This window comes from Dendropsophus ebraccatus, chromosome 10, assembly GCF_027789765.1.
Source record: "Dendropsophus ebraccatus isolate aDenEbr1 chromosome 10, aDenEbr1.pat, whole genome shotgun sequence".
Lineage (NCBI taxonomy): Eukaryota > Metazoa > Chordata > Amphibia > Anura > Hylidae > Dendropsophus > Dendropsophus ebraccatus.
In genome coordinates this window covers 33,116,513-33,137,665 of record NC_091463.1, presented here as the reverse complement: position 1 = coordinate 33,137,665, position 21,153 = coordinate 33,116,513, and the positions used below count along the sequence as shown (strand labels likewise).

General features: G+C 45.2%; 1 protein-coding gene across 1 annotated transcript in view; it reads left to right on the top strand.

The window, feature by feature from the left end:
• The window catches only part of RPS4X (ribosomal protein S4 X-linked), a 490,857-nt gene that overhangs the window by 428,394 nt on the left and 41,310 nt on the right, over positions 1-21,153 (top strand). The window lies entirely within an intron of this gene.

The window sequence follows — 21,153 nt, the reverse complement described above, 5'->3', positions numbered from 1 at the left end:
ATTAGCGGTGGCTGCTGAAGTGGGATAAAGCCCTAAGGCTATGTGGAAAACATGGATATAGTCATTGGCTGTATCCATGTTTTCCAGACAACCTTAGAGCTTTATCCAAGTTCAGCAGCCACCACTAATCACATGCCGATCGTTCGGGTTTGGATCGACTCGAACCCGAACCTGGTTCGCTCATCTCTAACAGCCATATATAAGGGAACTGTATAACCAGTAATGTTCTGTCCTTACATTACTACGTAAGAATGTACAGGTAACACAAGACAAGAACGTAAGTATATGATGTATCCTGGGGGATTATTGTCTGTAGAGTCTCTGGAATGATGTGTATTGTATAAAATGAATGGAAGGGAGACAAAAAAAAAAAAAAGGCCAGAAAGCACCCGCGGGCTTTGAACCCCAGACGGGATTGATTAACAAATCTGTGTTAAGTCAAGAGAAGTAACCGCTGAGCTAAAGGCTGACCCAACCCCTCTGCTGGCTGTGTGTGTATATAAGCCTGTACTACTACACGTCACCAGGGGGTGGAGCTGTGCTCTCATCTACAGGATCCCTGCACAGCACAGACACCGACCAATGCTGCTCTCCTCCTCAGGAACAGAAGCACTTTACAGGGTAACATGTATGGAAAGAAGATATTGGAGGCTGATACCACAGGAATAGTTTAGCTTTTTCACCTTGTAGCTTACGTACATGGCACAACTGCTGTACAAGCAATAGGAGGGCTGTAAACACTAGTCTGCATGATCACAATGTCATAAATGAGAAGGAAAGAAGGAACTTACTGACTCCTGTTCTGTATCCTCAGAGATGTTTATATGAAAAATGGGAAAAGGGAGTGAACTGAACTTTTATTAGAGCAGGATACTATATATATATATATATATATATATATATATATATATATACACACACTTTTTATTTCCTATTGTGTATGGGTGTCTTGAGGCTGTATAGCTCTGACCACATCCTCCATTTCAGAGCCCTGATGTCCTGTATCATCCCTGATATATCGTGTAACAGCTGCCAGTGTCAGAGCCCATAAGTCTATATCTCTGCACTTACAGTGGGGTTTACAGCACTGTACTCTGACCCAGGAAGTCTCTCTCACCTTCCAAGTCATAGCAGATCCACTTCAGGCTGGGGCTTACATCAGAGGACAGGACTGTGGAGGTAATTTCACCATAGCTGTAACCGCTCTCTCCCCGGACAGAGAGTGCTGCATGTATGTGCCCACATCTGCCCTGCTCATTCCTTCATGCTCTCTGCAGTCTCTGTCTGTTCTTGTGTTTCCCATCCTCTCCATTACTGTACAGTAACTTATAATATCACATATTCTGCTGTTTCTGAATGTTTGTTTCATCTGTTTTACATGTTGTTCAGAATAATAAATATTTTTTTGGGGTGTGGAACCAATTGTCTGCTTTTCTGTGATTTCTTATGGGAAAATTTGCTTTAGTTTAAGAGTGGATTTGGATTACAAGCACGGTCCCGGAACGAATTATGCTCGTAATCCAAGGCACCACTGTATATTAAATGCAGAAGCTAAAAGGTCAGCAGTTAAGCTATTGCTCTATGGTAACAGCCTCTAATATCTATAAATACATATTACCCTGTAAAGAACTTCTGCTTTGTCCTGAGGAGGGGGGCGGCATTGCTTCTGTATCTGTGTTGTCCAGGGATCCTGTAGATAAGGGCACAGCATTGCCCCCTGCTGGTTTACGGCAGTGCAAGCTTATATACACACACAGCAATGGGTAGGGTTGGGTCAGGCTTCTTCTTCAAAACTACAAAAAATTTCTTCTGAAATCCCTTCAGGTATTCAGTCCACACACTTAGGGGGACATTTATTAAGTCCGGCGTTTTCTGCACCGGACTTAAAAATGTCCCTGCTGCTCCGGCACTACGGAGATTTATATAGAGGCGGACTGCCTCTACATAAATCCTGTGCGCGTCGGTGCACACGTCAGGAAACCTACGCCAGCTGAGAGCTGGAGTAGGTTTCCTGAATATTTTTCAGGCTAAAAAATTATGAATAGCGCGGACTCTGAGTTCGCTCCAACCGCCCCACCGCCCCACCCCCCCGTTCCGCCCCCTCCACACACACCCCTGGCGTACCGGGTGGAAAGTGCCCATATGGGAATATTTTATTTGCAAAACAGCCATTTGCGAATAAAATTATTTGCGAATGGGCACTTTCTGCCGAAAAATAAGATTTTTCAGCTTGATACATGTCCCCCTTAGTGTTTTCCCCACTCTTTTATAATAATACACAATATCCATAATGTCAGATACTAGGAGATGTAGAGAAGGTTGATTGGTCACTGGGAATTTAACCTTGTGATGTCATTAAGGTGCCCTATAAATATTGGCCAATTAGGGTGTGGCATGGTCATAATCCCTCCTCCTGATGACGCCCATGTGTGGGTGAAACTAGCTGAGGGGCTATGCAGCTATTATTTTAAATACCACCCCAACTATTTAGTGAGTCAGGAACCTGCAGCAACCTGGACTACACTATACCCCAATAGGTGTGGTACGTGGTACTAGGTGGTTTTGTTAATGTCAGCTCAGCCAAAGGTGTTAGTGATGCCAGTGCTTGTCCAGCACACAGGTGTGATGTTGATACCTGATGTGGCTGGCTGTGTACCTCAAATGGTCGGTAACCTGACGGGTTGTAGTGGGTCCCTTGGGCTCTTGTCACCGAAGTCCTAAGTGGCAACTGACCATTTAGTCTTCCCCGTTTCCAAAGCCATAATTAGTAACTTGGGCCTACTAAGCCAAACGACCAGCCTACCCGTCTGTCCCATGTGATCTATCTATCCCCAGCCCCTGAAATGATGTATTTGGAAAGCTAACAAATAGATATAGGGGTTAGGGAGAGCCAAGCTGCCAGCATCTTTATGTCTCTAGAGCGTCTTCAGCCTAATCCATGGCGTCCATTTACGCCCAACTAAGTAACAGAATATACCCTATATCTTGTGGAAGAAGCGAGGAGTATCCGTACTGGTGAATTATGTATAACATTAAGGAGTTGGGGCATTAAAATCACTTTCAGCAGATTACCATGACATATAACGGACGGCGGTAAACGACACCAGGAGTCCACCTTAACAATGAATATAGAAAGTAATGGGAGAAGATTTTTGGTGATAAAATCTTTAACATGTGGGGTAATTATAATTCCTAAATATTTAACCTCACTATTTGTAAAGGCCAGAGAAGCACCCTCCGGAAGGGGCATGATGACAGATTTTGTCCAATTAATGGACAGCCCATAGTGTGTCCCGAACTGGGAGTGAGGTGAGTACATCACACTCATAGAAAAGCATGTCATCAGCATAGAGCGATACACGCTCTACCACATCACCCCTAGGGAAGCTACAAAAAGCCAGAGACATACCAGTGGCTCAATGGTGATCGCAAAGTGGAGGGGCGACAGCGTGAACCACTTTGATAGCCCTCCATTGGCCCGAACCCTCGCTCGCGGCTGCGTATATAATACGGCCCATAGGAAGGTCCACTTTTGCAGCGTCGAGTGAGACTACCGCCGGGCAAGGCTCATCTTCCGCCCCCAACTGGACATTCATACGCAGCCGACGCAGGTTAAGGTCGTAATTATTTGCAACAGTCTATTTGCCAGGGCCGGGGCCAAAATTTTAAATACATTGGTTAGCAAAGAAATGGGCCGGTAGGAGCCTGGCTTTGTAGGGTCTTTACCCGGCTTCCTTATCACGACAATGGTCGCCTCTCTCATAGAGGAGGGTAATAAGCCCTCCTGCAAGGAATCCTGGTAGACGTCCATTAGATGAGGGAGGAGAAAAGGTTGATGTTACTTGTAAAATTCAGCTGAAGGCCGTTGCAGCCTGGAGGCTTCTCATTAAAAGAGACCGGAGCGCATCTTCCAGTACCGCAACCATTAGGGGTCCCTCCTACAAATCTCTTTGCGAGGGTGTCAGTCATGGCAGAGTAACACAACTGAAATAATGGTCAATTACTGGCAAGCTTTTATATGAAATGCACAAGCAGTTAAGCTATTGCTCTCTGGTAACAGCCTCTAATATCTCTACATAATATCTCTACACCCTGAGGAGGGGCGGCATCTGTATCTGTGTTGTGCAGGGATCCTGTAGATCAGAGCACAGCACTGCCCCCTGGTGGTGTACAACAATGCAAGCTTATATACACACAGAGAAAGCTGCAGGGCCGGGTCAGCCTGTAGCTCTGCAGTTACTTCCAACAACCAACAGAAATTCTAAAACTTCTGAAATCTCTTTGGGGGTTCAATTCCTGTGGGCGCTATCTGGCCTTTTATCTTTTAATGATTCTTCCCCCCTCCAGTTTATATAACACACATCATTTTATTTATGGTGATGTACAGCAATGCAAGCTTGGGGTGAGCATGCAGAGCAATGGGGAGGGTTGGGTCAGGCTTCTTCTTCAAAACTATAGAAAATTGTTCCAGAAATCCCTTCAATTCAGGCATTTCGTTTTCCCCTCTCCTTTATTACATATAACACACATGATGTTGGGGAAGAGTTATATTCATCTGCCAGGATGAGTCTTATAGCAATATTCTCGTGTTGTGTTACCACATGTAATCTCTTATGTAGCAGTGTAATAACAGACAGAGAGCATTACTGCTCATACAAGTCTCTTATATATTTCTGGACATTCACTGGTACCACACTGCTTTACCCAGAGCGTTATAGGTATATATTGGCAGCCTGTAGAAAAGGGACGCTGATGTATACTGTGACGTGCCGGCAATATTTACATGTACCAACAAAACACAGTAATCACTGAACTCAGGGAGAACAGTGAAAAAAATTCCAATGAAGTACTCAATCAAGAGTCTCCACTGATGCCCCCAAAAATTTAAATATGCAAAACAAGAGTCCGTGGAGCCTCAGTTACGAGTCTCAAAACACGGGATAGCCAGATATCTCTAGCCTGTTGCCAACGGGGTGCCTCCATGATGGGGAGAGCACCACACCACCCTGATAAATAACCCCTTAAGTCCCACTCGGTTGCGAGTATTGGAACATAGACAGGGAAACAACAGGGTGGCCCCTTTTGTCAATGTCTAACTCAAGGTGCGAGTACTGCGATCATGACAAGGGCTTGCAAAGGCAGGCTTCCACCCACAGACAGCCGTTTCGGGGTTTTTGCTCCTCGTCAGTGTGGGGTAGGATTCTGGCTAGTTGGGGCAATGAAAAATCAACCAACAAAACACAGTAATCACTGAACTCAGGGAGAACAGTGAAAAAAATTCCAATGAAGTACTCAATCAAGAGTCTCCACTGATGCCCCCAAAAATTTAAATATGCAAAACAAGAGTCCGTGGAGCCTCAGTTACGAGTCTCAAAACACGGGATAGCCAGATATCTCTAGCCTGTTGCCAACGGGGTGCCTCCATGATGGGGAGAGCACCACACCACCCTGATAAATAACCCCTTAAGTCCCACTCGGTTGCCCTGTCTATGTTCCAATACTCGCAACCGAGTGGGACTTAAGGGGTTATTTATCAGGGTGGTGTGGTGCTCTCCCCATCATGGAGGCACCCCGTTGGCAACAGGCTAGAGATATCTGGCTATCCCGTGTTTTGAGACTCGTAACTGAGGCTCCACGGACTCTTGTTTTGCATATTTAAATTTTTGGGGGCATCAGTGGAGACTCTTGATTGAGTACTTCATTGGAATTTTTTTCACTGTTCTCCCTGAGTTCAGTGATTACTGTGTTTTGTTGGTTGATTTTTCATTGCCCCAACTAGCCAGAATCCTACCCCACACTGATGAGGGGCAAAAACCCCGAAACGGCTGTCTGTGGGTGGAAGCCTGCCTTTGCAAGCCCTTGTCATGATCGCAATACTCACACCTTGAGTTAGACATTGACAAAAGGGGCCACCCTGTTGTTTCCCTGTCTATGTTCCAATACTCGCAACCGAGTGGGACTTAAGGGGTTATTTATCAGGGTGGTGTGGTGCTCTCCCCATCATGGAGGCACCCCGTTGGCAACAGGCTAGAGATATCTGGCTATCCCATGTTTTGAGACTCGTAACTGAGGCTCCACGGACTCTTGTTTTGCATATTTTAATATTTACATGTAACACAACACAAGAACATAAGTATATGATGTATCCTGGTAGATTATTGCCTGTTATCATTATTCCCCAATATATCATATAAATCAAATAATGTTTATTGTATAAAATCAATGAGGGAAAAAGAAAAAAGAAAAAAACAACAAAAAGGCCAGATAGCGCCCGCGGGAACTGAACCCCTGAAAGGATTTCAGAATCAAATCTCTGTAGTATTCGCAGAAGTAACCGCTGAGCTAAAGGCTGACCCAGCCCCTCTGCTGGCTGTGTGTGTATATAAGCCTGTACTGCTACACGTCACCAGGGGGTGGAGCTGTGCTCTCATCTACAGGATCCCTGCACAGCACAGACACCGACCAATGCTGCTCTCCTCCTCAGGAACAGAAGCACTTTACAGGGTAACATGTATGGAAAGAAGATATTGGAGGCTGATACCACAGGAATAGTTTAGCTTTTTCACCTTGTAGCTTACGTACATGGCACAACTGCTGTACAAGCAATAGGAGGGCTGTAAACACTAGTCTGCATGATCACAATGTCATAAATGAGAAGGAAAGAAGGAACTTACTGACTCCTGTTCTGTATCCTCAGAGATGTTTATATGAAAAATGGGAAAAGGGAGTGAACTGAACTTTTATTAGAGCAGGATACTATATATATATATATATATATATATATATATATATATATATATATATATATACACACACTTTTTATTTCCTATTGTGTATGGGTGTCTTGAGGCTGTATAGCTCTGACCACATCCTCCATTTCAGAGCCCTGATGTCCTGTATCATCCCTGATATATCGTGTAACAGCTGCCAGTGTCAGAGCCCATAAGTCTATATCTCTGCACTTACAGTGGGGTTTACAGCACTGTACTCTGACCCAGGAAGTCTCTCTCACCTTCCAAGTCATAGCAGATCCACTTCAGGCTGGGGCTTACATCAGAGGACAGGACTGTGGAGGTAATTTCACCATAGCTGTAACCGCTCTCTCCCCGGACAGAGAGTGCTGCATGTATGTGCCCACATCTGCCCTGCTCATTCCTTCATGCTCTCTGCAGTCTCTGTCTGTTCTTGTGTTTCCCATCCTCTCCATTACTGTACAGTAACTTATAATATCACATATTCTGCTGTTTCTGAATGTTTGTTTCATCTGTTTTACATGTTGTTCAGAATAATAAATATTTTTTTGGGGTGTGGAACCAATTGTCTGCTTTTCTGTGATTTCTTATGGGAAAATTTGCTTTAGTTTAAGAGTGGATTTGGATTACAAGCACGGTCCCGGAACGAATTATGCTCGTAATCCAAGGCACCACTGTATATTAAATGCAGAAGCTAAAAGGTCAGCAGTTAAGCTATTGCTCTATGGTAACAGCCTCTAATATCTATAAATACATATTACCCTGTAAAGAACTTCTGCTTTGTCCTGAGGAGGGGGGCGGCATTGCTTCTGTATCTGTGTTGTCCAGGGATCCTGTAGATAAGGGCACAGCATTGCCCCCTGCTGGTTTACGGCAGTGCAAGCTTATATACACACACAGCAATGGGTAGGGTTGGGTCAGGCTTCTTCTTCAAAACTACAAAAAATTTCTTCTGAAATCCCTTCAGGTATTCAGTCCACACACTTAGGGGGACATTTATTAAGTCCGGCGTTTTCTGCACCGGACTTAAAAATGTCCCTGCTGCTCCGGCACTACGGAGATTTATATAGAGGCGGACTGCCTCTACATAAATCCTGTGCGCGTCGGTGCACACGTCAGGAAACCTACGCCAGCTGAGAGCTGGAGTAGGTTTCCTGAATATTTTTCAGGCTAAAAAATTATGAATAGCGCGGACTCTGAGTCCGCTCCAACCGCCCCCCCGCCCCACCCCCCCGTTCCGCCCCCTCCACACACACCCCTGGCGTACCGGGTGGAAAGTGCCCATATGGGAATATTTTATTTGCAAAACAGCCATTTGCGAATAAAATTATTTGCGAATGGGCACTTTCTGCCGAAAAATAAGATTTTTCAGCTTGATACATGTCCCCCTTAGTGTTTTCCCCACTCTTTTATAATAATACACAATATCCATAATGTCAGATACTAGGAGATGTAGAGAAGGTTGATTGGTCACTGGGAATTTAACCTTGTGATGTCATTAAGGTGCCCTATAAATATTGGCCAATTAGGGTGTGGCATGGTCATAATCCCTCCTCCTGATGACGCCCATGTGTGGGTGAAACTAGCTGAGGGGCTATGCAGCTATTATTTTAAATACCACCCCAACTATTTAGTGAGTCAGGAACCTGCAGCAACCTGGACTACACTATACCCCAATAGGTGTGGTACGTGGTACTAGGTGGTTTTGTTAATGTCAGCTCAGCCAAAGGTGTTAGTGATGCCAGTGCTTGTCCAGCACACAGGTGTGATGTTGATACCTGATGTGGCTGGCTGTGTACCTCAAATGGTCGGTAACCTGACGGGTTGTAGTGGGTCCCTTGGGCTCTTGTCACCGAAGTCCTAAGTGGCAACTGACCATTTAGTCTTCCCCGTTTCCAAAGCCATAATTAGTAACTTGGGCCTACTAAGCCAAACGACCAGCCTACCCGTCTGTCCCATGTGATCTATCTATCCCCAGCCCCTGAAATGATGTATTTGGAAAGCTAACAAATAGATATAGGGGTTAGGGAGAGCCAAGCTGCCAGCATCTTTATGTCTCTAGAGCGTCTTCAGCCTAATCCATGGCGTCCATTTACGCCCAACTAAGTAACAGAATATACCCTATATCTTGTGGAAGAAGCGAGGAGTATCCGTACTGGTGAATTATGTATAACATTAAGGAGTTGGGGCATTAAAATCACTTTCAGCAGATTACCATGACATATAACGGACGGCGGTAAACGACACCAGGAGTCCACCTTAACAATGAATATAGAAAGTAATGGGAGAAGATTTTTGGTGATAAAATCTTTAACATGTGGGGTAATTATAATTCCTAAATATTTAACCTCACTATTTGTAAAGGCCAGAGAAGCACCCTCCGGAAGGGGCATGATGACAGATTTTGTCCAATTAATGGACAGCCCATAGTGTGTCCCGAACTGGGAGTGAGGTGAGTACATCACACTCATAGAAAAGCATGTCATCAGCATAGAGCGATACACGCTCTACCACATCACCCCTAGGGAAGCTACAAAAAGCCAGAGACATACCAGTGGCTCAATGGTGATCGCAAAGTGGAGGGGCGACAGCGTGAACCACTTTGATAGCCCTCCATTGGCCCGAACCCTCGCTCGCGGCTGCGTATATAATACGGCCCATAGGAAGGTCCACTTTTGCAGCGTCGAGTGAGACTACCGCCGGGCAAGGCTCATCTTCCGCCCCCAACTGGACATTCATACGCAGCCGACGCAGGTTAAGGTCGTAATTATTTGCAACAGTCTATTTGCCAGGGCCGGGGCCAAAATTTTAAATACATTGGTTAGCAAAGAAATGGGCCGGTAGGAGCCTGGCTTTGTAGGGTCTTTACCCGGCTTCCTTATCACGACAATGGTCGCCTCTCTCATAGAGGAGGGTAATAAGCCCTCCTGCAAGGAATCCTGGTAGACGTCCATTAGATGAGGGAGGAGAAAAGGTTGATGTTACTTGTAAAATTCAGCTGAAGGCCGTTGCAGCCTGGAGGCTTCTCATTAAAAGAGACCGGAGCGCATCTTCCAGTACCGCAACCATTAGGGGTCCCTCCTACAAATCTCTTTGCGAGGGTGTCAGTCATGGCAGAGTAAGGCTGGGTTTACATATATAAGTTGGCATCAGTTGCGTTTTTTGCCTAAAAACTGACCACAACTGATGTCACAACTGATGCCAAAAATGCATCAGTTGTCATCAGTTTTTCTATCCGTCTTTTCATTAAAAACCATCAGTTGCCATCAGTTTCCATCAGTTGTCATCAGTTGTCACAAGTTGCGCTCATCAGTTGACATTTTTTTCCCCAGTATGTTTTCCTGTCATTTTCAATGGGATTTGCGGGGGAGCGCACGGGGGCTATATACTAAATTGGGGGAGCTCACAGGGGGGCTATATACTACAAGGGGAGAGCTCACAGGGGGGCTATATGGGAGGGGGAGAGTGCACAGGGGGGCTATATGGGAGGGGGAGAGCGCACAGGGGGGCTATATGGGAGGGGGAGAGCGCACAGGGGGGCTATATGGGAGGGGGAGAGCGCACATGGGGGGCTATATACTATTGGGGGAGAGCGCACAGCAATGCTGTATACTAATTGGGGGAGAGCACACAGGGAAGCTAAATATTACTGGGGGGGCAACATGGGGGCTATATACTACTGGAGGAGAAACAGGGGGGGTGATATACTACTGGGGGACCAAGGGGGGACTATAGGGGAGGGGGAGAGCACACAGGGGGAGATATATGTTTATTTTGTGTACTATTTGACTGAACGCCGGATGCCAGAGCCGAACGGCATGCGTCCTGCCCGGCGAGGCATCCGGCGCTCTATTCCATTGTATTGGTGCGGCGCCGCATCACCGGAGCGGCGGTCCGCCAGGACGCTGCAAGATGCGTCCTAACGCACCGACGGTCCGGCGATGCGGCGGCCACTATTTCCCGCCGCACATTTTGAACGATCCCATTGAAAACAATGGGATCAGTTCAAAGATGCGTTTCCCTCCGGCGCTTTTCTCCTGCGCCGGAGGGAAACGCCGCCGCACCGCCGGACATATGTAAACCCGGCCTAACACAACTGAAATAATGGTCAATTACTGGCAAGCTTTTATATGAAATGCACAAGCAGTTAAGCTATTGCTCTCTGGTAACAGCCTCTAATATCTCTACATAATATCTCTACACCCTGAGGAGGGGCGGCATCTGTATCTGTGTTGTGCAGGGATCCTGTAGATCAGAGCACAGCACTGCCCCCTGGTGGTGTACAACAATGCAAGCTTATATACACACAGAGAAAGCTGCAGGGCCGGGTCAGCCTGTAGCTCTGCAGTTACTTCCAACAACCAACAGAAATTCTAAAACTTCTGGAATCTCTTTGGGGGTTCAATTCCTGTGGGCGCTATCTGGCCTTTTATCTTTTAATGATTCTTCCCCCCTCCAGTTTATATAACACACATCATTTTATTTATGGTGATGTACAGCAATGCAAGCTTGGGGTGAGCATGCAGAGCAATGGGGAGGGTTGGGTCAGGCTTCTTCTTCAAAACTATAGAAAATTGTTCCAGAAATCCCTTCAATTCAGGCATTTCGTTTTCCCCTCTCCTTTATTACATATAACACACATGATGTTATTTATGTGATTTATTGGGGAAGAGTTATATTCATCTACCAGGATGAGTCTTATAGCAATATTCTCGTGTTGTGTTACCACATGTAATCTCTTATGTAGCAGTGTAATAACAGACAGAGAGCATTACTGCTCATACAAGTCTCTTATATATTTCTGGACATTCACTGATACCACACTGCTTTACCCAGAGCGTTATAGGTATATATTGGCAGCCTGTAGAAAAGGGACGCTGATGTATACTGTGACGTGCCGGCAATATTTACATGTAACACAACACAAGAACATAAGTATATGATGTATCCTGGTAGATTATTGCCTGTTATCATTATTCCCCAATATATCATATAAATCAAATAATGTTTATTGTATAAAATCAATGAGGGAAAAAGAAAAAAGAAAAAAACAACAAAAAGGCCAGATAGCGCCCGCGGGAACTGAACCCCCGAAAGTATTTCAGAATCAAACCTCTGTAGTATTCGCAGAAGTAACCACTGAGCTAAAGGCTGACCCAGCCCCTCTGCTGGCTGTGTGTGTATATAAGCCTGTACTGCTACACGTCACCAGGGGGTGGAGCTGTGCTCTCATCTACAGGATCCCTGCACAGCACAGACACCCACCAATGCTGCTCTCCTCCTCAGGAACAGAAGCACTTTACAGGGTAACATGTATGGAAAGAAGATATTGGAGGCTGATACCAGAGAGCAACAGCTTATCCATAACTGCTCACCCTATGCAAGCAGCACAACTACTGTACAAGCAATAGGAGGACTGCAAGCCCTTTTACACTGCAGTTACGAATATTCACAGTACAGTGGTGCCTTGGATTACAGGCATAAATCATTCGGGGACCAAATCACTCTTAAATCAAAGCAAATTTTACCGTCATAAATAATTGAAATGCAGACAATTGGTTCCACACCTCAAAAATAATGATTTTGAATAAAATGTTAAAAACAAATAAAACAAACATTTAGAAACAGCAGAATATGTGATATTATAAGTTACTGTAAAGTAATGGAGAGGAAGGGAAACACAAGGGCGGACAGAGACTGCAGGGAGTATGAAGGAATGAGCAGGGCAGATGTAGGCACATACATGCAGCACTCTCTGTCTGGGGAGAGAAGGGTTAGAGCTATGAATCGATCACCTCCACAGTCCTGTCCCCTGATGCAAGCCCCAGCCTGAAGTGGATCTGCTCCCACTCCTCTTCCCACCCAGTACAGGGAGCTCTTAAACCAAGTTACAATTTTGAAAATCTGTGAGCTCTTCTTGCAAAACACTCTTAAACCAAGTTACTCTTAAACTAAGGTACCACTGTATATATCACGTTATGTTTCTTAATAGGTAATCACAATGGCAAGATGTTAAATACATTTTCCCACAAACACTTGTCAACCTGCAGGAAAGATGATGGGTGTGAGGATTGATAGCAGGGGTTCTGTGGGGTCCTCTCCAGCTCTAGAGCCAGATGGAGATAGCCAAGTGCTGGATGTGCTTAGGCTGCTTTCACACGTCACACGTTTTGTCCGTAAAACATGGACAACGCGGACGTTCAATGCCTGACATGCCCTGTCATTACAGGCCCTGTCATTACAGAGCTGCAGAGGTTGAAACAGTACCCACTCCCGGCATGATATTGATACTTCATGCAGGGGGAGGGGGCATGGGGGGCTTATCCAATAAGCCTATGTTTAGGTCCCCTGTGCTGCCATCCTAGGTCACCTGATTGAGAGATGGTAATTGGGGCGCGCAGCTTGTACAAAATGAGATAAAATGGATTTGTACTCTCTGCACCATGGTCCCTAGAGGCCTAAACTAAACCCTCAGCTACGCCCCTTTTGTATAGTGTGTGAAGTGCTCCACCATATTTATGAGCATGTATACCTCTTCATTGTGCCCTTTTTTAACTAATGTTGTAGTTTGTTCTTAAACTTTGGTCAATCTTGTTATTAGCAGTTGTTTTTATTTCCATATTTACTTTTTCCTTCCTTTTAGCACAAGTTTTACAACTAATTCTACCCCATTTCTTTGCATCCCTTCGTATTCTCTTCCCCGGACCTGTTGGGAACATTTCCCTATTTAGTGAACAACCAACATCACTATCCCAATCCTACTATATCCGTCCTCACCTGGCTTCCATCCAGAGCTATTAGTATCATCAATACTATGCAAATTATGGACTTTATAGTGTCACTATCGTTATATCCAGGGGCGTAGCTAATGTCTCCTGGGCCCTGGTGCGAGAGGTCAACTTGGGCCCCCCCCCCCTTTCACGACCAAGTGATGCTACTGGTAGGTGTATGTGTGTGTGTATGTATATATATATATATACACACTCCAAAACAGATATTACCAATAACACCAGCATATAGGAAGTGAAAATATTATCACCATATATATTACCGCCATACTGTTACTGTATACTGAGACCAATATTGCCAATAATACAAGTATACAAGGGGCAAATATTAACGCCACACCACAACCACTACCATCACCACCACATTGTTACTGACCAAATCCAGTATACTAAGACCAATAAAACACAGTACCAGATAACACGTAACAAATATTACCACCACATACCGACTAACACCACCACATACTGACTAACACCACCACATACTGACTAACACCACCGCTGCTACTGAATCCACTGTACACAGATCACTATCACCTCATACAGTCATATAGAAGTGGACGCAGCTCCACACAGGTTATATACCCCATATAAATTACAGTGCAGTTATATCAGGTGACTCACAGGAGACGTCTTCTCTGATCGGAGTTCTTCCCTTTTCATTTTCTCCTCCATCTGTCCTGGGCCGTTATGAGAACTTCTCCGAGCCACGAATCCACCGAATCTGCCAGACAGACATATTAGACTCCACACTCTGGCACCATCCTCATCTTTCTACTAACTGCACATCTGTACTGGCCCCTTTACACCCTCATTTAGTGGGTAGCCCTGACTCTATGTGACCCCTCCTTATAGTATATATAGATGGCCCCCACTGCATGTTGCACCCCCCTTATAGATGGCCCTTTCTCCCCCCTCCCCTTATAGATGGCCCCCTCTCCCCCCTCCCCTTATAGATGCCCCCCTCTCCCCCCATTATAGATGCCCCCCTCTCCCCCCTCCCCTTATAGATGGCCCCCTCTCCCCCCCCCCTTGAAGATGGCCCCCTCTTCTCCCCCCCTTTGTAGATGCCCCCCTCTCCCCCATTATAGATGCCCCCCTCTTCTCTTCCCCCTTTATAGATGCCCCCCTCCCCCATTATAGATGCCCCCCTCTTCTCTTCCCCCCTTATAGATGCCCCCCTCTTCTCTTCCCCCTTATAGCTGCCCCCCCTCTCCCCCCATTATAGATGCCCCCCCTCTCCCCCCATTATAGATGCCCCCTCTTCTCTTTCCCCTTATAGATGCCCCCCTCTTCTCTTCCCCCCTTATAGATGCCCCCCCTCTCCCCCCATTATAGATGTCATGGGAGAGTAACACAACTGAAATAATGGTCAATTACTGGCAAGCTTTTATATGAAATGCACAAGCAGTTAAGCTATTGCTCTCTGGTAACAGCCTCTAATATCTCTACATAATATCTCTACACCCTGAGGAGGGACGGCATCTGTATCTGTGTTGTGCAGGGATCCTGTAGATCAGAGCACAGCACTGCCCCCTGGTGGTGTACAACAATGCAAGCTTATATACACACAGAGAAAGTTGCAGGGCCAGGTCAGCCTGTAGCTCAGCAGTTACTTCCAACAACCAACAGAAATTCTAAAACTTCTGAAATCTCTTTGGGGGTTCAATTCCTGCGGGCGCTATCTGGCCTTTTTTATGTTTTATTTTATTGTTTTATTTCTTCCCCCTTTCTTTCAGTTTATATAACACACATCATTTTATTTATGGTGATGTACAGCAATGCAAGCTTACAATATACATGCAGAGCAATGGGGAGGGGAAGGTCAGGCTTCTTCTTCAAAACTATAGAAAATTGTTCCAGAAATCCCTTCAATGATTCAATTCAGGCATTTCGTTTTCCCCTCTCCTTTATTACATATAACACACATCATGTTATTTATGTGATTTATTGGGGAAGAGTTATATTCATCTACCAGGATGAGTCTTATAGCAATATTCTCATGTTGTGTTACCACATGTAATCTCTTATGTAGCAGTGTAATAACAGACAGAGAGCATTACTGCTCATACAAGTCTCTTATATATTTCTGGACATTCACTGGTACCACACTGCATTACCCAGAGCGTTATAGGTATATATTGGCAGCCTGTAGAATATGATGTATCCTGGTAGATTATTGCCTGTTATCATTATTCCCCAATATATCATATAAATCAAATAATGTTTATTGTATAAAATCAATGAGGGAAAAAGAAAAAAGAAAAAAACAACAAAAAGGCCAGTTAGCGCCCGCGGGAACTGAACCCCCGAAAGGATTTCAGAATCAAATCTCTGTAGTATTCGCAGAAGTAACCGCTGAGCTAAAGGCTGACCCAGCCCCTCTGCTGGCTGTGTGTGTATATAAGCCTGTACTGCTACACGTCACCAGGGGGTGGAGCTGTGCTCTCATCTACAGGATCCCTGCACAGCACAGACACCGACCAATGCTGCTCTCCTCCTCAGGAACAGAATCACTTTACAGGGTAACATGTATGGAAAGATATTGGAGGCTGATACCAGAGAGCAACAGCTTATCTATAACTGATCACCCTATGTAAGCAGCACAACTACTGTACAAGCAGTAGGAGGACTGCAAGCACTTTTACACTGCAGTTACGAATATTCACAGTACAGTGGTGCCTTGGATTACAGGCATAAATCGTTCGGGGACCAAATCACTTATAAATCAAAGCAAATTTTACCGTCATAAATAATTGAAATGCAGACAATTGGTTCCACACCTCAAAAATAATGATTTTTTAATTTGAATAAAATGTAAAACAAATGAAACAAACATTTAGAAACAGCAGAATATGTGATATTATAAGTTACTGTACAGTAATGGAGATGATAGGAAACACAAGGGCGGACAGAGACTGCAGGAAGCATGAAGGAATGAGCAGGGCAGATGTGGGCACATACATGCAGTACTCTCTCGGGCCGGGGAGAGAGGGGTTACAGCTATGGAGAGATTACCTCCACAGTTCTGTCCTCTGATGTAAGCCCCAGCCTGAAGTGGATCTGCTATGATTTGGAAGGTGAGGGAGACTTCCTGGGTCAGAGTACAGTGCTGTAGACCACGCTATGCAGACCATGTCCCTCCCCCGCTCCCCCTCCCACCCAGGCTGTCTGTGCCGGAAGCTCACGGCGGCCCTGCATGGGGGAGACTTTCCCAGCCTGCCTCTGTCCCTGCCACCCAGCTGCTCTCCCTGCCACCCTGCTGATCCCTCGGCCCCCCCCGGCTGATTCCCCTGACCGCTCCCTCTTCCCCCCTGCCTGTCACCTCAGCTGCCCCCACCCATCCTCTCCCCCTGCCCCCCCAGCTTACCCCAATCTTCTCCCCCCTGCCCCGCCATCTTCTCCCCCTGCAACCCCAGCTGCCCCCCATCTTCTCCCCCTGCAACCCCAGCTGCCCTCCCATCTTCTCCCCCTGCAACCCCAGCTGCCCCCCATCTTATAGTCAACTAATGTATGAGACGAGAGAAGATAAAGCTTCATATCAAATAGAATGGGAGTATGAAGTCACTAAGGAGTTCATTCAGAAGTTCTTTCACCGTTGTCATAAGTCCTCAATTTCATGCAAAGCCAAGGAAACCAATTATAAAATAGTGTAGAGGTGGTAGAGTCCTAGCGATTTTGCATACCATTTATCCCTCAGTTTCTGATATTTTTTGGAGGTGCGGAGAGGTCAGGGGTGCCATGGCTCACATGTGGTTGGAGTGTTCAGGTATTAGAGACTTCTGGAAGTCTGTAATTGGTCTTTTACATACTATTACTGGTATCAAGTTGCAAAACGACCCATAGTCCTTCTACTGTTAAAGCGACTCTGTACCCACAATCTGATCCCCCAAATCGCTTATACCTTCGGATAGCTGCTTTTAATCCAAGATCTGTCCTGGGGTCCGTTTGGCAGGTGATGCAGTTATTGTCCTAAAAAACTACTTTTAGGGTGCCTTCACACGTAGCGGATTTTCCGCTGCGGATCCGCAACAGATCCGCAGCCGATTTAACTAAATGAATGAACACAGCATTAAATCCGCACTGTCAAATCTGCTGCGGATCTGCTGCGGATCCGCAGCGGATTTAATGGTGCGGATTAACTAGTAGCCCTAACTTTACACAACCTCTCTGTCCCTCCTCCCCACCCTCTTCATCATTAGGAATGCCACTGGAACATTTTCTACATGCTGAACATTGCACAGGTCCTTAACGATCATGGCCCATGGCTCCCCAAACAGACTTATACTTTCAGTGGTGTATTATCTCCATGCTACAGTTCTGCCATGATTTGCAAAAAAAATCGCTGCTTTTTACAGCAATTTTTGCACAAATCAGGGCAAAACTGCAGCCAGGAGACAATGCAGTAACATTAGAAAACATACTGAAGGACCTTATTATGTGACAATGATGTCACCACAGGTCCTTTACAGGCTGCATTATGGAAGAAAAATACTAAAGCTAGTGCCGCTATAGTTACAGTGGGTGGGAGGGGGGGGGGGGTCCAAGCTTGGTGAACAGCCCGGGGCCCTTGGTAAAGTTAATCCGCCCCGTTAACGATCCAGCCCATGTGCCGGGCTAACACAGGTGGGGAATAGGAGGCAATCTGCTTGAAGCATTCCTAATGATGAGGAGGGTGGGGAGGAGGGACGGAGGGGTGGTGCAAAGTTAGGGCACAGATACTCCCGTTTAGCACGGGGCTGCAAGTTTAAAAGTTGTTTTTAGGACAATAACTGCATCACCTGCCGAACGGACCCCAGGACAGATCTTGGATTAAAAGCAGCTATCCGAAGGTACAAGCCGTTTGGGGGGGTCAGAATGTGGGTACAGAGTTGCTTAATTGCTCCATGGTCAAATGAAACATAACAAGAAGAACATACTGCGCTTTCTTTTAGTGTCAGCCCATATGGTCATATCAAGAAAGTGGAAGTTAACAAGCTCACCCTTAATCTCAGACTGGTTCAACCCTTAAAGACAGAGCCTGAAATGGCCTTAAGGACCGGACCAATTGTCACTTTTGTTTTTGTTTTTTCCTCCTCGCCTTCTAAGACCCATAACTCTGCCTAAGCACAAATATAAAAATTAGTAGCTAGCTGAAAAACACCTTTAAAGCAAATATGCTATCACAGGTACTGAAAATTATTTTTGGCAGTACCTGCTTGGCACTAATGTGGGGATCCCTGTAGCGCGGCCCTTTTTTAAAAACACCGCCTGATTTCCGTGTTTTCTGCTTGAGCCCCCCAGCACCCAACAACTTTAAATATGTGATCATGTGGGGATCTGACCGCTGTGATCGACAACAATTTGGGGACCTGACTCTCCCAGCTAAATGAAGTGGCTAGGAAAATACCCAATTAGGCTAATGGATTGCCTATCAGCCAATGACAGAGTGACAAGCCAGCACTGCAGAGGCACACGGAGAGGTAAGTACTGACTGTTTATTATGTTCCCCCTGCTTCTGCCAAGTGACACATTTTAACAATCGCCGGACTTCTCTTTTAAACATTGCAACTACATGACTGCACACAATGCCCAGACATATAACTAGCTCCTCTGTTCCTGCAGAACCCGAACAATCAGCATTTGAATCCTTCTGTTTGGAAAAGGTGGATTAAGCCCAAGGACTGCCTAGAAAATATGGATACAGACTATGGTGTTGATAATCCAGCCTGTTCTGTAACTGTAGCACGTAGATTTAAATAGTTCAGGAGCTCCCATCATAATGAATGATGAAGCTGGAAGTTCAGGGGTCTGGTCCACAGTATACAGTCCATGTACAGACTGTATATTGTGGACGTGTGAATAGCCCCTCAGTTCTGTATTTTGTACAGTTCAGTATTACAAGTCCCTGAAGGCACTGTTTTCCCTCAGTCCTCCCACCATGCTTACTCCCTTCCCTCTGCACTCATCTCAGTCACCTGCCCAAAACATCTCATTTCACTACACACCACTGTATCAGTGAGGTTAAGTTTCATTGCAGTACTGTTGCGGTACTGCAGCATCTTCACAGAAAAAAAGCAATATCGCAAAATGATACAATACTGAAAGTGCAGTATGTGAGGTAAGGTAGCATTGTGTACTTCTCATGCTCCCGAAGGCTATTTTCACACATGGTGTTTTTGATGTGTTTTGCAGCTATTTTGCAACTGCAGTAAAATAGTGCCAATTGTGAAAATCTGGGAAAATAGCAGAAAAAACCCCAACACACCATGTGAGAACACATCCTTAGGGAGACTGAGGAATACTTAAACCATGCTGCACTCACATACATTGCAGTCCTGCATGATTTGATTGAGGTACTTATTTCTATGAAGACGCTGCAGTACCCTGACGGTACTGCAATGAAATCTCATTGTGTAATCACAGCCTACTGGTATATTCACACATTCGGGTGTTTTATTGCAATGAATGAAAACAAAGTCACATTGCTGTGTCATTACATTACAGAGATTCAAACACTTCCCTGCTCCCGGCATGATATTGATACATGATGCTGGGCAACTCTCCACTACAGGGATTCCCCATCAGGATGTGGAAAGAAGTACAGACAGATATATGGCATATCAGTTATCTAACAGCATCAGCACTTGAGTTACAGCTGACAGATTCCCTTTACAAATGTAACCCCCCCCCCCCCCCAAAAAAAAAAAAAAAAAAGCATTAAGCCAATACATATTTTATTGAAAAGGGTTTATTTGAAAATGTAAATATTTTATAAATACATCTTGCAAGTGAACATTTACAAAAATATATCTGTGACCGCCGATGCCCTCAATACCTTTGGAAGTGTGTTATGGTATATTTTTAATTTCTTTTAGATATTACACCCAGGATTTTCACAGAGAAAAAGCTTGGACATAGTAGATGGCTACATGAATATAAGAAAAAAAACAAAAAAATAATTTTATAGAGGAGTAGACTAAAATGAGGCCATGGGATGACTGACAGGGGATTACAATGAAAGAGTGACCCCTGCTGGCCGTAAGTATACCATTGATTTAAAACATCAACAAAAAGAAAAATAACCTAATCAGCGCACGTCTTTTTACCAATAAGTGGCAATATCTTGCAATCCAGTTGCAGCAACAGCTTGCATGGCGCTATTAACTATATCACGTCTTTGCAAAATATGGGCGTCCTCATCAAGTCCTAAAAGAAAAAAAAAGTGAGTACGTAAAAAAAGAATTTTGATTAGACAAAGTTATGGTGCATTTACATAGACAGATTTATCTGACAGATTTTGGAAGCCAAAGCCAGGAATGGATTTGAAAAGAGGAGAAAACGCAGTCTTTCCTTTAGGACCCGTTCCCTGTTTATAGTCTGTTCCTGGCTTTGGCTTCCAAAATCTGTCAGATAAATCTGCCTGTGTAAACGCACCATTAGAAAGGTGCTCTCTGGGTTACCTCTGTTACCGTGCCTCAATTCCCACCATTATACCAAGTCCTTGTACCCCATTATTATGCCATTATGACATATGACTTGATGGCGCGGAGATTCTGGAACCTCTGTCCGCGGACTCTGCGCAGAATCCCTCCAGCTATGTCTTTTAATGGGAGGGTGTGCGCGCCTCCGCT